At 40.0% G+C, this 14086-nt stretch overlaps 1 protein-coding gene across 3 annotated transcripts in view; it reads right to left on the reverse strand.

The window, feature by feature from the left end:
• The window catches only part of LOC138923017 (rho GTPase-activating protein 20-like), a 93065-nt gene extending 80346 nt beyond the window's left edge, over positions 1–12719 (reverse strand). For all 3 annotated transcript variants that reach the window (XM_070259542.1, XM_070259543.1, XM_070259544.1), the window contains exon 1: positions 12402–12719. The gene's annotated coding sequence lies outside the window, so the exon portion shown is untranslated. The remainder of the gene's footprint in view (positions 1–12401) is intronic.
• Between the last annotated feature and the right edge of the window lie 1367 nt (positions 12720–14086).

The following is a 14086-nucleotide window of genomic DNA, read 5'->3' on the forward strand; positions in this document are numbered from 1 at the left end:
AGAGACCATGTTGCCTGACTTGGAGACAGAGAATCATCTGGAATCTCTCAGGGCCTGGTACTTCCAAGAGTCAGAGTTTTGGGGCAGCACCACTGACAGCTGGAACCAACACACACTATGGGATCCAATGTTGCTGTTCCTGGAGCAGGAGATGGTGACCTCCTGGTCCAGGGTCCCTGACACCGAGGATGGCTGGGTCAGCAAAGACCGTGCCCAGGACCCTGAAATGAGGGACACAGAGTCACAGAGGTGGAGAGTCAGGGCCCTTCCCACACCCCAGGCTGGACACCAAGGGGAAGGAAACGTCCCTGTATCCTCCTAGGGACCTGACCTGACCCCAGAGTCCAGTCACCTGTGAGTGAGTGAGGAGGGTGAGGAGAGGGGTCTGGACCATGACAGAGACACCCCAGAGCTCTCTCTCCCTCCCCCAGATGACACAGGGCTGCCCAATTATCTATCCCTCATCCCTTCCCTCACTCTGATGGGAGCAAGAGCCCTTCATCCAAATTGTTTCCCCTTCTCCTCCCCTCACCTCTCCCAGCCTGTCTGTGAACCAAGATTCAATCCCCTTTGCCTTGGAGTTTATCATTGGATGACATGGAGCTGGTAACTTATGATATGGGCTCTTCTGGGACCTTGGGAGGAAGGATCTGCTGGGGCCCAGGGGTCACTGAGCAGAGGGCACCAGCTAAGCAGCCAGGTGCTTGGGTCACAGCTCTATCTCATCGCATGTGGTTCAGACACATGCCCACCGTGCCCCCTGCTGGCCCTGGTGCGCTTTGCACCATGTCAGAATACACTGTCAGCATCCCAACTGCAGGAGGGCAGGGCCTCCCTAAGCATTGCCTTTTCCACAGTCCCCTCCTCATAAAGGGGTGGGACCCTCACCCAGGCCTTCACTGGGCTGCAACCTCCTCCCCACACTGACTCCTCAGTGTCATAGAGAGGCCTCCTCACATGGTGAGCTCTCTGATGCCCCTTCAGTTGTTACACAGTGGAGCGCAGGGCCCTGAGAACTGGCCCCAGAGGGACAATTTGTGCTGCTTTCTCACAGCAGAAGGACAAAGGCCCTGAGACCAGCCACGTCTCACTGTTTGGGAAGGTGGAGGCACTCCCCCTCTCTCTGACCCCACTTTCCACTGAGGCAGGTGCAGGCCCCTCGACCCTCCCCCTTCATGCCTCTCATGTCCCCCCTGATGGGGATGGGGGTCCATCAACAGGAACAAGGCAGGGAGGTATTGAGAAGAGGCTGTTCTTCATCCTCAGAAGGACAGAGGTCGGCTGCTCTGGGACCCACCTCTCAGCACAGCTGTCCAGGATGACGCTGGGGCTGCAGCCCTGGGACCTAAGGGGATGGGGCTCCATGAAGAGGGCAGCGTCCCCAGGGTGAAACCGAGACCCTTGTAGGAGGGAGAGACTGAGGAGTGAAGGGGGCTTAAGGATTGAGACCCCAGGAGACAAGGAAAGCAGACTTTGAGTGACTGAGCCATGGCTGAGTGACAGGAGAAGGGAGGTTTCACACCATCCTCTGGCCCACAGGGACCCTCACATCAGAAGATGACAATGACCACACATTAGAGCGGATGGAGCTGAGGTGATGGGCTACTTTGAGCAGGGGTCATGCTAGAGGTCCGGGGACCTGCACAGCTGCCTCTATTTATCCCCACCAGGCACCTTCTTAAGGAAACATTCAGAAAGGTGTATTTTGCCTACTCTTTTCCTTTTATTTCTTTCTCTCTCCCTTCCACACACACACACACACACACACACACACACAAATATAGGTAGAAATGTGTCGTGAATCAGCCATGATGGGCATTCGTACTGAAGAATTTCGTACTATGAAAGAGACCAACTTTGCTTTAAACTTGGCTACTCTCTCACTTTTGTCCTAAAATTTTTACCTGTTCTGTGTATTTTGTGTATCATCACTTCTCTTCCTATGTATAGTTTTCGTTAAAAAATAATAAACGTGTGTGATTGAGCATCAATTTATTAACTAGAACACAGCTTTAATCTTACTCTTTTTTGTATCTAAAATACTCCATTTACAAAGTAATTATGTAATTTTTTACCCAACCTGTTCACTCTAACAGAACTGTACTAGTGAAAATATTGTGATATTTCTTTACTAATTTCTCAGTGAATAATTTAGCCTTTCACAGTGACAATGAACACAAATTTCTCAGTGAATTCATAGAGATAGGAAGTTCACTAAATACATAGTCTCCGTTGCATAGAGAGAAAAAGTAGGTAATATATAGAGATGACTAGAGAAGAATTTACATAATTTGATAACTCAGATAAATATGGCTTTTCAAATGGAATTTCCAATGATTCTATTTCCAAATGTGTGGAGGTATAATTAACAAGTAAATATTGTATTATATTTAAGGTGTGAAATGTGGTGATTTAATACATATGTACACACACATTTTCAAATGATTACCACAATAAGTTAATTAACACATCCATCACCTTTTTGTATTTGGTGAGAATACTTAAGATCTACTCTCTTAACAAGTTTAAAGTGTTCAACAATGTATTATTAACTATAGTCACCATGCTATATATTAGAGCCTCAGAAATTATTCATCTCTTTTTTTTTTGAGGAAGATTATCCCTGAGCTAACATCTGCTGCCAATCCTCCTCTTTTTGCGGAGGAAGATTGGCCCTGAGCTAACATCCGTGCCCATCTTCCTCTACTTTATATGTAGAAGGCCTGCCATAGCACAGCTTGACAAGTGATGCGTAGGTCCGTGCCTGGGATCCGAAACAGCAAACCCTGGGACACTGAAGTGGAGTGCACGAACTTAAATGCTGTGCCACTGGGCCAGCCCCAGCAATTATTCATATTAATACTGAAAATGTATACCATTTGCTACTTTTCATTTAAATAGGAACAAATTTTATGTTCTTTGTCCTAGAAATGTCAGGTGACATCTCAGAAAGGGTAGAAATGGGTGGGTTGGTATTTCAAATAAAAAAAAATGTACTGTATTTATTTCCATCACGTCAGCTTTTAGGCCTCTCACTCTGAAATTTTCACTCTCCACTATAGTTGGGGTGCAGGTCTTTTTCCTACATATAGCTCGTTTCCAGAAACAGAGAACAATTATTGTGACACTCTATTCAATTTTTCAAACTATTTACTCTTCAATGATACACTACAAGATATAAAAACACACTTATATAGAGAACACCAGGTGGGCGCCACAGTGTGGGGCATATGTTCACTCTGATAATCCTATGATGACCCATCTCAGTGGTTCTGTGCTGATGGACACCTTGTCCTCCATTTTGTCACTCTGTCAGTGGGGAGGTCAGATTTGATTGCAGGTGAACAGTTCTTAGCTTTATACCAAGAGTCCTCCAAGATGGGAAACCAGCACTGCTGCTCTAGAAGTATGTTCACAAGGATTCTGTGAATGTGGTGACAACAAATGGGCTGTCTAACTCTTCTCAGAATATTTGACACTACTTTTCATGTCCCCTTCTCCAATACATTATGCAGAGTTACAAATGCATCTTATAATTTTCTTTTATTCCTCAGTTTATATTTTTGAAACTTCATTCAAATTGGTTGTGTTAAGTTGTGTATCCATTTAGAAAAATGTACACTTTCCTAATTCCAATCTTGAACACTCTCCTCCAGAGAATATAAAGAGTGAGAACACACCCAGCCCAAAATCCCTGAATTCAACACACAGAGGAGCTGGAGCCAAGAGTCAGGTGCTGTATTTCCTGGGGAAGAGTGACAGGCAGGGTTCCCACTGTAGGGGAGGATGACAATTCCTCTACCCTCTACGTCCTTCTGGTTAGTCTAAGAATTAAGTTGACATGAGACAGGATAACAGGAGAAAAATCAAAGTACAATAACATGTACACATGAAATAAATGCAGGAAAACCGAGTAACTCACCAAAATGGCCAAAGCCAGCACCTTAAATACCATCTTCAATGAAATAAGATGTAGATAAAGAAAACACAAACCAATAAACAAAACAACACAAAAATATCCCTAATAAATATTTACACAAAAGTCCAACCTCCCCCCAAAAAAACATACCAGCAAACCAAATTCAACTGTACCTTAAAAAATTTACACATTATGAACAAGTAAGATATTTGCTAGAATGCAAGGATGGTTTAACATAAGAAAATCAATCAGTGTAATATAGTACATTAACAGTATGAAGGACAAAAAACACATGTTCCTCTCAATTGATGTAAGAAGCATTCAACAAGTTTCAACACTCTTTCATGATAAAAACAAGACCAAAAAATTCAACCAACTCAAAATAGAAGGGCCCTACCTCAAGATAATAAAGGTCATATATGGCAGAATCACAGCTAACATTGTACCAGATGATGAAAAGCTGAAAGTTTTTCCTCTAAGATCAGAAAGAACACAAGGATGCACACTCTCACCACTTCTACTGACTATACCACTGGAAGTCCTGGCTAGAGCAATTAGGCAAGAAGAAGAAATAAAATACATCCAAATCAGAAAGGAACAGTTAAAACTGTCTCTGCAGATGATAGGATATTATATATAGATAACTCTAAAGACTCCACCAAAACCTGTTAGAATAAACAAACAAATTTAGAACATTTTCAGAATACAAAAACAAAATACAAAAGTCAGTTGTGCTTGCACACACTAACAACACACTACCTGCAAAAGAAATTTGGACAACAATCCCATTTACAATGACATCAAAATGAATAAAATGCTTAGAAATAAATTTAACCAAGGAACTGAAACATCTGCACAGTGACAACTAAAGAACATTGATGAAATAAATTGAAAAAGACACAAATCAACAGAAAGATATCCAATGTCCATTGGAAAAATTAGTATTGGTAAAACATCTATACTACCTAAGGTGTTATATAGACTCAGTGCAATTACTTTCAAAATCCAAATGCTATCTGATACAGAAAGAAAAATACTTGACCATAAACTTTACATGGAACCACGAAATACCTCAAACAGAAAAAAACAATGTTGAGAAAGAACAAAGCTGGAGGTCTCATAATTCCTGATTTCAAAACATATTGCAAAGCTACAATAGTCAATGAAGTATTACACTGGAAGAAAGACAGACATCTATACAAATGAAACAGAATAGAGAGCCCAGAAATAAAGTCACGCATAGATGGTCAACTGATCTTCAACAAGGTTGCCAAGAATACACAATGGAGAAACGATAGCTCTCCAAAAAAGGTTTGCAGAAAACTGAATATGCATATTCAAAAGAATAAAACTGAGGAGTCTGATCTAACACCATACACAGAAATGATTTCCAAGTGGATTAGAATTAAACATAATAGTGGAGACTGTAAAAGTGTTAGAAGAAAACAGAAAAAGGGATAATGACATTGGTGTTGGCAATCATTTCTTGGGCATGACATCAAATCACAGGACACAAAAACAAAAATTAGAAAAGGGAGGTCACAATTATCTGAAAATATACACAGCAAAGGAAACAGCAAGTGAAAAGACAACTTATAGAATGGGAAAAGAATATTTGTAAGCTATATATCTGATATGAGGTTATTATAAAAAATACATAAAAGAACACCTATGACATAACAGAAAAAGTCAAATAACCTGATTGAAAAATGGGTAAATGTTTGATGTAAAGTGATGCAGCCACTGTGGAAAATAGTACAGGGTTTCCTCAAAAACCAAAAGTACAACTACTATATGATGCCGCTCTCCCACTTCTGGGTACTTATCTAAAAAATTGAAATCAGGATCACAAAGAGTAAATTTCACTCCTGTGTTCATTGCAGCATTACGCACAATATTCATGAGGTAGAAACAACGTAAATGTCCTCTGACAAATGAAACAGTAAGGAAAAAATAATATATACATGCAATGGAATATAATTCAGTGAGGAACCAAAAAAACAAAAAGGAAATCCTGCCATATGCTACAACATGAATGAACCTCAAGGGGCATTATGCTAAGTGAAATAAGCCAGACACAGAAGGACAAATACTGTAATACGGCACGGTTCCAGTTATACGAGATTTCTAAAATAGTCAAACTCATCCAAATGCTGCAGGAGCAGCAACGGTACTCATGTCTTAGCCCTTGCCCTTTCTCCAGCAGTGGCAAATGGCACCTGAGACCCGAGGCTTCAGGAGCCACAGCAGAACCCACGACCCAGCCCCCAGTGGTGGCACTCCTGACACACACTCTACCAGCAGCAGGGAATGTCTACAAGACCCTGGTCACCCAGCAGTGACAGTGACACCTGTGAACCTACTGCTCCTGGCAGCAATGCTGCCATAAAACCTGGGAGCAGCAGCACAAGTGAAGCACAGGGCAGCCTCACCCAAGCCCAGGGAGAGCCAGTGGGAAAATATGACACTCAGGAGACTCCAAATGAAGAGGAAGTGTTTGCAGGCTGGTCACCCTGATGGTGACACCTGAGAATGCAGGAACATCATAAACATCAAGGCACCAACAACCTTGGAATCACAAGCAGCACAGGGACGGTACTGACAATGCCTCTGCAGTGGCAGTGGATGGTGAAGTGTGCAGGCTCTCAAAAACATGCAGAAGCAGCCTAGAATCAAAGTACCCAAAGTCTTACCCAAATAAGAAAGGTGTTTACTGCCACAAATGCACTGGCAGAGAATCAACTCATCAAGCTCCATGAAGAACTACAGTAACAAGGCAGAATAAAAAGGAAATGAGAAGTCTCTAGAAATCAAACTGGAAGTCATGGAAGACTGCCATCTGACTGACAGGGAACTCAAATAGCTGTCATGAAGACACTCAATCAGCTAGAAGAAAACTCAGACAATTCAATGAGCTCAGAAATAAAATTAATGAAGAGAAGGAGTACGTCATCAAAGAGACTGAAACTTTAAAGAAACAAACAAACAGAAATTCAGGAGAAGAACATGATAAATGAGATGAAAAATAAAGTAGAAAGCACTGGAAATACAGCAGCCCATATCAAAGAGAGAAGTAGCAAACTCAAAGATAGAGACATAGAAATGATTCAGGTAGAAGAGGAGAGAGAACTAACATTTTTTAAAAAATAAAGAAATTCTATGAGGAATATATGAGTCAATTAGGAAAAGCAACATAAGGATAACAGGTATCCCAGAAGGAGAAGAGAGTGAGAAAGGAGCAGAGAGCTTAGTCAAAGAAACAATAGCTGAGAATTTCCCAACCCTGAGGAAAGAACTGGATATACCAGTACATGAAAGAAATAGAACTCCTAATTATCTCAATGCAAAAAGACCTCTCCAAGGCATGTAACATTAAAACTGTCAAAAGTCAATGATGAGAAAGAATATTGAGGGTGGCCAGAGAGATGAAAATAATTTACAAAGGGAACCCCCATGAAGCTATCAACAAATTCTTCAGCAGAAACTCTACAGGCTAGGAGAGAGTGGAATGATATATTCAAAATATTGAAAGACAAACACTATCAGCCAAAAATACTCTATCCAGCAAAGTTCTCCTCCAGATATAAAGGAGAAACAAAGGCTTTCACAAACAAATCTGAGAGAGTTTATCACCAGTAGACCTCCCTTACAAGAAAAGTTCAAAGGAGCAACGTACCTGAAACTAAAAGGAAAAGGTTGACAAGATTTCAGCTTGGTGATAAAGACACAGACAGAATCAGAAAATTGCAACTCTATATCATACTAAGTAAACAGTTATACCATAAAGGCTAAATGGGAAAAAAAACACAACAAAAATAACTATAACCACTTTAATATAACAAACTCACCACACATAAAGGATAATTTGTGACAATAAAAACATAGAACAGGATGAAGAAAAGGATAGTATCTTCATAGGCTAATGGAGATAAAGTGCTATCAGGAGAAAAAGGACCTCTCATCTAGGAGATCTTTTATACAAACCTTATGTTAACCACAAAACTGGAAAATCAGAGCAGAGTCATAAATCATAAATAAAAAGGAAAATGAGAAAAACATCACAAAAACCCAGCTGACTGAAACTGCAGACAGAATTACAAGGAAAAAGAAACAAGGAAACACAGAACAACCAGATAACAATAGATAAAATAGCAGTATTAAACCCTCGCATATCAATAATCACTCTAAATGGGAATAGATTGAATTCATCAATCAAAAGACACAGAGTGGCTGGATAGATTAAAAGACAAGACCCAATAATATGCTGCCTCCAAGAGAGCTAAGTCAGGTCTAAAGACACACAAAGGCTCAGAATGAATGGATGGAAGATAATACTCCAAGCAAATAGTAACTGAAGGACAGTAGGTGTCACCACACTTATATTAGACGAAATAGACTTCAAGCCAAAAAAGATAGCAAGAGACAAAGGTGAGCATTCTATAATGATAAAAGGGACATTCCACCCAGAAGACATGACATATTCATATGTATGCATCAAACATAGGAGCACCAAACGATATAAAGGAACTATTAGCAGAAGTAAAGAGAGAAATTGACAGCAACAGAATAATAGTAGGGAACTTTAACACCCTACTTACAATAATCGGCAGATCATCCAGACAGAAAGTCAACAAGGAAACATTGGCATTAAAGCAAACACTAGACCAGATGGACTTTCCCTCTCTCTATATATAATATTCTACTGTAAAGTACCAGCATAGATATTCTAAACATTCTTCTCAAGTGCACATGGAACATTCTCAAAGATAGACCATATGTTGGAAAAGAAAATAAGCATCAATAAATTTAAGAAGATTGAAATCATATCAGGCATCTTTTCTGACCACAGTGGTGTGAAATTAGAAATCAACTAGGAGAAGAAAACTAGAAAACTCACAAATACATGGAGACTAAACTACATGCTACTGAACAACTATTGGATCAATGAAGAAATCAAAGGAGAAATAAAAAAAACACCCGGAGACAAATGAAATTGAAAACACAACATACGAAAACTTACAGGATGCAGTAAAAGCAGTATGGAGAAAAAACAGGAAAAATCTCAAATAAATAATCTAACTCTACCTAAACAAGTAGGAGAAAAAAGACAAATAAGCCCAAAGTCAGCAGAAGGAAGGAAATAATAAAAATCAGATCAGACATAAATGAAATATAGACTAAAAAAATAAAACAAAGGATCCATGAAAATAAGAGCTGCTTCTTCAAAAAGAAAAACAAAATTGACAAACCCTTAGCAAGACTCACAAATAAAAAAAGAATGTTCAAATAAAATGAGAAATGAAAGAAGAGAAATTACAACAGATACTACAGAAATAGAAAAGATTATTTGAAAATACTAAGAAAAGCCATATGCCAAAATATTGAATAACCCAGAAGAATAAGATAAATTCTTAGAATCATATAACCTCCTGCAGCTGAATCAAGAAGAAATAAAGAGCCTGAATAGATCAGTCACTAGTAAGAAAGCTAAAGCAGTAAGACACACCTCCCAGAAAACAAAAGTCCAGGACCAAATGGCTTCTCTGGTGAATTCTACCAAACTTTCAAAGACTTAATATTTATCCTTATGAAATTCTTCCAAAAAGTTGAAGAGGATGGGACACTCCCTAACTCAGTTTATGAGGCCAACATTACCCTAAAACTAAAGCCAGATAAGGACAATGCGAAAAAGGAAAGTTACAGACTGATATTGCTGATGAACACAGACGCAAAAATCCCTAACAAAATATTAGCAAATCAAATACAACAATACATTAAAAGAATCGTACACCATGATGAATTGGGATTTATTCCAGGGATGCAGGGATGGTTCAACATCATCCACAAAACAATCAATGTGAGACACCACATTAACAAAATGAAGAATAAAAAACTCATGAACATCTCAATAGATGCAGAGAAAGCACTTGTCAAGATCCAATATCCAATTATGATAATGACTCTCAATAAAGTAGGAATAGAAGGAAAGTACCTGAATGTAAAAAAGGCCATATACCACAAACCCTCAGCCAACATCACACTCAATTGTGAAAAAGTGAAAGCTATTCCTTTAAAGACAGGAACGAGACAAGGATGTACACTCTCACCATTATATTCCACATAGTATTAGAAGTCCTAGCCAGAGAATTTAGGCAATAAAAAGAAATAAAAAGGATCTGAATTGGAAAGGAAGAAGTTAAACTGTCACTAGTTTTGGATGGCATGATTTTCTATGTAGAAAACCCTAAAGAATTAACCAAAAACTACTAGAAATAATTAATGAATACAGTAAAGTTTCAGGGTACAAAATCAACATATGAAAATCAGTTGTATTTCTATACACTAACAAGGAACTAGCAGAGAGAGAAATCAAAAATAAAAATCCATTTACAGTCTCAAAAAAGTGAATAAAATACCTACAAATAAATTTAACCAAGGAGGTCAAAGACCCATACAGTGAAAAATATGACACTATTGAAAGAAATTGAAGAAGACATAAAGAAATGGAAAGCTATTCCACGTACATGTACTGGAAGAATAAACATAGTTCAAATGTCTTTATTACATAAAGCAATCTGCAGAATCAATGCACTGTGAATGAGAATCTCAACAACATTTTTCATGGAAATACAATGATGAATCCTAAAATTTATATGGAACAACACAAAACTCTGAATAGCCAAAGGAATCCTGAGAGAAAAGAACAAAGCTGGAGGTATCACACTTCCTGAATTCAAAATAGACTACAAAGCTACAGTAATCAAAACAGCATGGTAGTGGCAGAAAAACAGACACTCAGATCAATGGAACAGAATTGAGAGCCCAGAAATAAACCACGCATCCATGGGCAGCTAATTTCCGACAAAGGAACCAAGAACGTACAAGAGAGAAAGGAAAGTCTTCAAAAAATGGTGTTGTGAAAATGGGACAGTCACATGGAAAAGAATGAAAGTAGACCATTATCTTACACCATACACCTAAATTAACTCAAAATGGATTAAAGACTTGAATGTAAGATCTGAAATCATAAAAGTCCTGGAAGAAAACACAAGCAATATACTCTTAAATGTCAGCTTTAGTATCTTTTTGAATATCATGCACCCTCAGGCAAGAGTAACAAAAGGAAAAATAAACACATGGGACTACATCAAACTAAAAAGCTTCTGCATAGCAAAGGAAACCATCAACAAAATGCAAAGACAAACTAAGTTAGGAGAAGATGTTTGCATTAATATTTGGATTAGTATCCAAAATACATAAAGAATTCATACAACTCAACATCAACAGTAAAACCCAATTAAATAATGGGCAGAAGATCTGAACAGACATTTTTCCAAAGAAGATATACAGATGAACAACAGGCACTTGAAAAGATTAGGCAAATGCAAATCAAAGCTACAGTGAGATACCCCCTCACACCCAAGCAGAATGGCTATTCAAACAGACAAGAAATAGCAAGTGTGTTTTAGGACGTGGAGAAAGGAGAACCTCATATACTGCTGGTGGGATGTTAACTGTTGTAGCCACTTTGGAAAACAGGATGGAGATGCCTCAAAAACTAATACTTGAACTACCATATGAAAGAAAGAAAGATGGAATCCTTTCTCCCCCAATCCTAACTCCCTATGGCTTTTCACCCCAGATAGCCAATTTCTTTGCAAACTTATTAAGACTTAAAAGAAATTACACTGTTTAAATCTCCACGATAAACTTCCTGGGAGGCATAATGGATCTAGAAAGGAGATCCTCTCTGCTCCAAATGATCGCAGGAAAGCGGGAAGGAGCATTTTGAGGACAAGCTGGCACAAAAAGCACGGCTCTCCACTCCTAATCATCTGTTTTCATTATGGTAAAATATGTATAACCCAAAATTTACCGTTCCGACCGTCTTTAAGTGTGCACGCAGCGGCATTAAGTCCATCCGCAATGCTGTGCAGCCATGACCACTACCCTTTTCCAGAACATTCCCCATCTCACACAAACCCTGTTCCCATTGAACATGAACGCCCAGCCCACCCCCCCCCCTCAGACCCTGGGACCCTCGGGTCCGCTCTCTGACCGTTGATCCGCCTGCTCCAGCTTCTCACGTCAGTGACATCGGCCCTTCAGTTCCACCCTCTCAACCACCACATCTATGGTTTGTAGTTTTCTCTCAAAACTGCCCCAAATGACACCGACAGGAAATGCAACTGCAAAACAGTGATTTTCCCTGATCGCTATCACATCAATCGATGATAAAGCCGTTGACAAACTACTTTCTGCAGTTTTTGAAATTTCAATATTACCCAAAAGACCTAAATGACAAGGCTGTTTAGAGTTGAAATCCTGCACAATTCGCCCAATTTTACCCTCGTGCTTCCCAAAGCCTCAAGTTAAATGAGCCAAACCCACTGACTCCGGGCTCAGGAGCCACTCGGACGCCCTGAGCCCCGCCCTGTGCCCCCTCGGCCGGACCTGGAGCCCTCGGTCCCTGAGGACAAACCTGCACATCCTCCTCAGGGGGCACGCGGGGCGGCGACACCTTCCAGTCAGTCAGCGCGTTCAGGACGAGGAGCGCGAGCGGAGTCTGGTCCCTGCTCAGCGCCCGCGACTGTCGCCTGCCACACACGACCGGGGTCGGCGCCCTCACCGGGGTCCAGGCTCTGAGGGGCCGCTGCCGCCAACGTCCCCGCTGCGAAGTCCGCTGACGCCCAACTGCCGCCGCCGCCGCCGGCTCTGAGGGCCCTGGGGGAGGGGCTGGCCGCTGCGGCCCCGCCTCCAAGCGCCGACCACGCCCCTGACACGCCCACCACGGACTTCCGGCTGGCGGGGGAATCCGCTTCTCTCCTCAGGGCCAGTTCCTTTAGCGCCCTCTCTGGTCGCGGTGAGTAATGCAGGAGGGCTGTGCAGGGCTGCGTGATGGACATCCAAAATGCCGCCAACCACGCCTACCGTGTGCTCTTGATCTGCGTCTATCCTTCTACCAAAACCATTCAGCTCTGAACGCTGTAACTTTGACTTTTACAAGCTTGTGGCCTTATTTCTCCCACTTTATTCTCTTATTTAAGTGTTTTAGCTATGCATGCTCCTTAGCTTTTCCATACACATTTTCGCATAATTTTTTCTGTATCTACAAAATGTCTTGTTGAGATTTTGATGGGAATTATATTAAATACATATATCAATTTAAAAGAAAATTGACTTCTTTACAATACTAAATTTTCCGACTCACGAATGTACTGCGTCTCTCCATTTATTTAGATCGACTTTTTTTGATTAATTTCATCTGCATTTGAAAGTTCTCAGAATCCAAGATCTGTACAAGACTTCTACAAATTTTTTGTGTATTTCTTAGAATTACACTTAAGTTTTTCATCTTTGAAGAATAGTAACTGACTATATACTTTAAATTTCTGCCAATGCTGTCATTTCTAGTATACTGAAATCCAAATGATTTTTGTATACTAATTTTGTGGCCTCCAAATTTGGTGAAGCCACTTATTACTTATAGAAATTTTCATTTGTAGATTCCATGGAAATTTCTATGGAAGCAGTCATGTCCTTTGCAAAAAAGGCATGGTTGCATTTCTTCTTTTTCTATATGCATGTCTTTTCTTTCCTTGTCTCATTGCACTCACTGGAACTTCCAGTATGATATTAAATAAGAGTAGTGAGGATGGGCCTCCTTGCCTTGTTCTCAGTGATAGCAGGAAAGTGTTAAATATTTCCTCCTTAGGGATAGTGATAGCTGTAGGTTTCTGTGGCTCAATTTTATCAGGGTGAGGCTGTTCTTTATGCCTAACATACTGAGAGTTTTTTAATCATGTGTTAAATTTTGTCAAATTGTTTTATACATTGATTGATATGATCATGTGAGTTTTCTTCTTTAATCTTTTCATATGGTTAATTACGTTGATTGATTTTTCATATTGAGCTAGGCTTGCATCCCTGCAGTAATCCACAGTTGGACATGCTATATAATTCATTTTATATACCGCAAAATATAATTTGATAATATATTAAGGAATTTTATGTCTATAATTGTGAGGGATATTGGTCTATATATTTTTGTGCATTTTAAATTAATACGTCTTCTATGTTGTTGGATTTAGTGTCTATGAATGTTGCTTGGATCTTATCAGTTCATCACGTTGAGTTCTCTTATATTCTTGCTGACTTTCTGTTGAG

The sequence above is a fragment of the Equus caballus genome, unplaced genomic scaffold (genome assembly GCF_041296265.1).
Source record: "Equus caballus isolate H_3958 breed thoroughbred unplaced genomic scaffold, TB-T2T haplotype2-0000437, whole genome shotgun sequence".
Taxonomy (NCBI): Eukaryota; Metazoa; Chordata; class Mammalia; order Perissodactyla; family Equidae; genus Equus; species Equus caballus.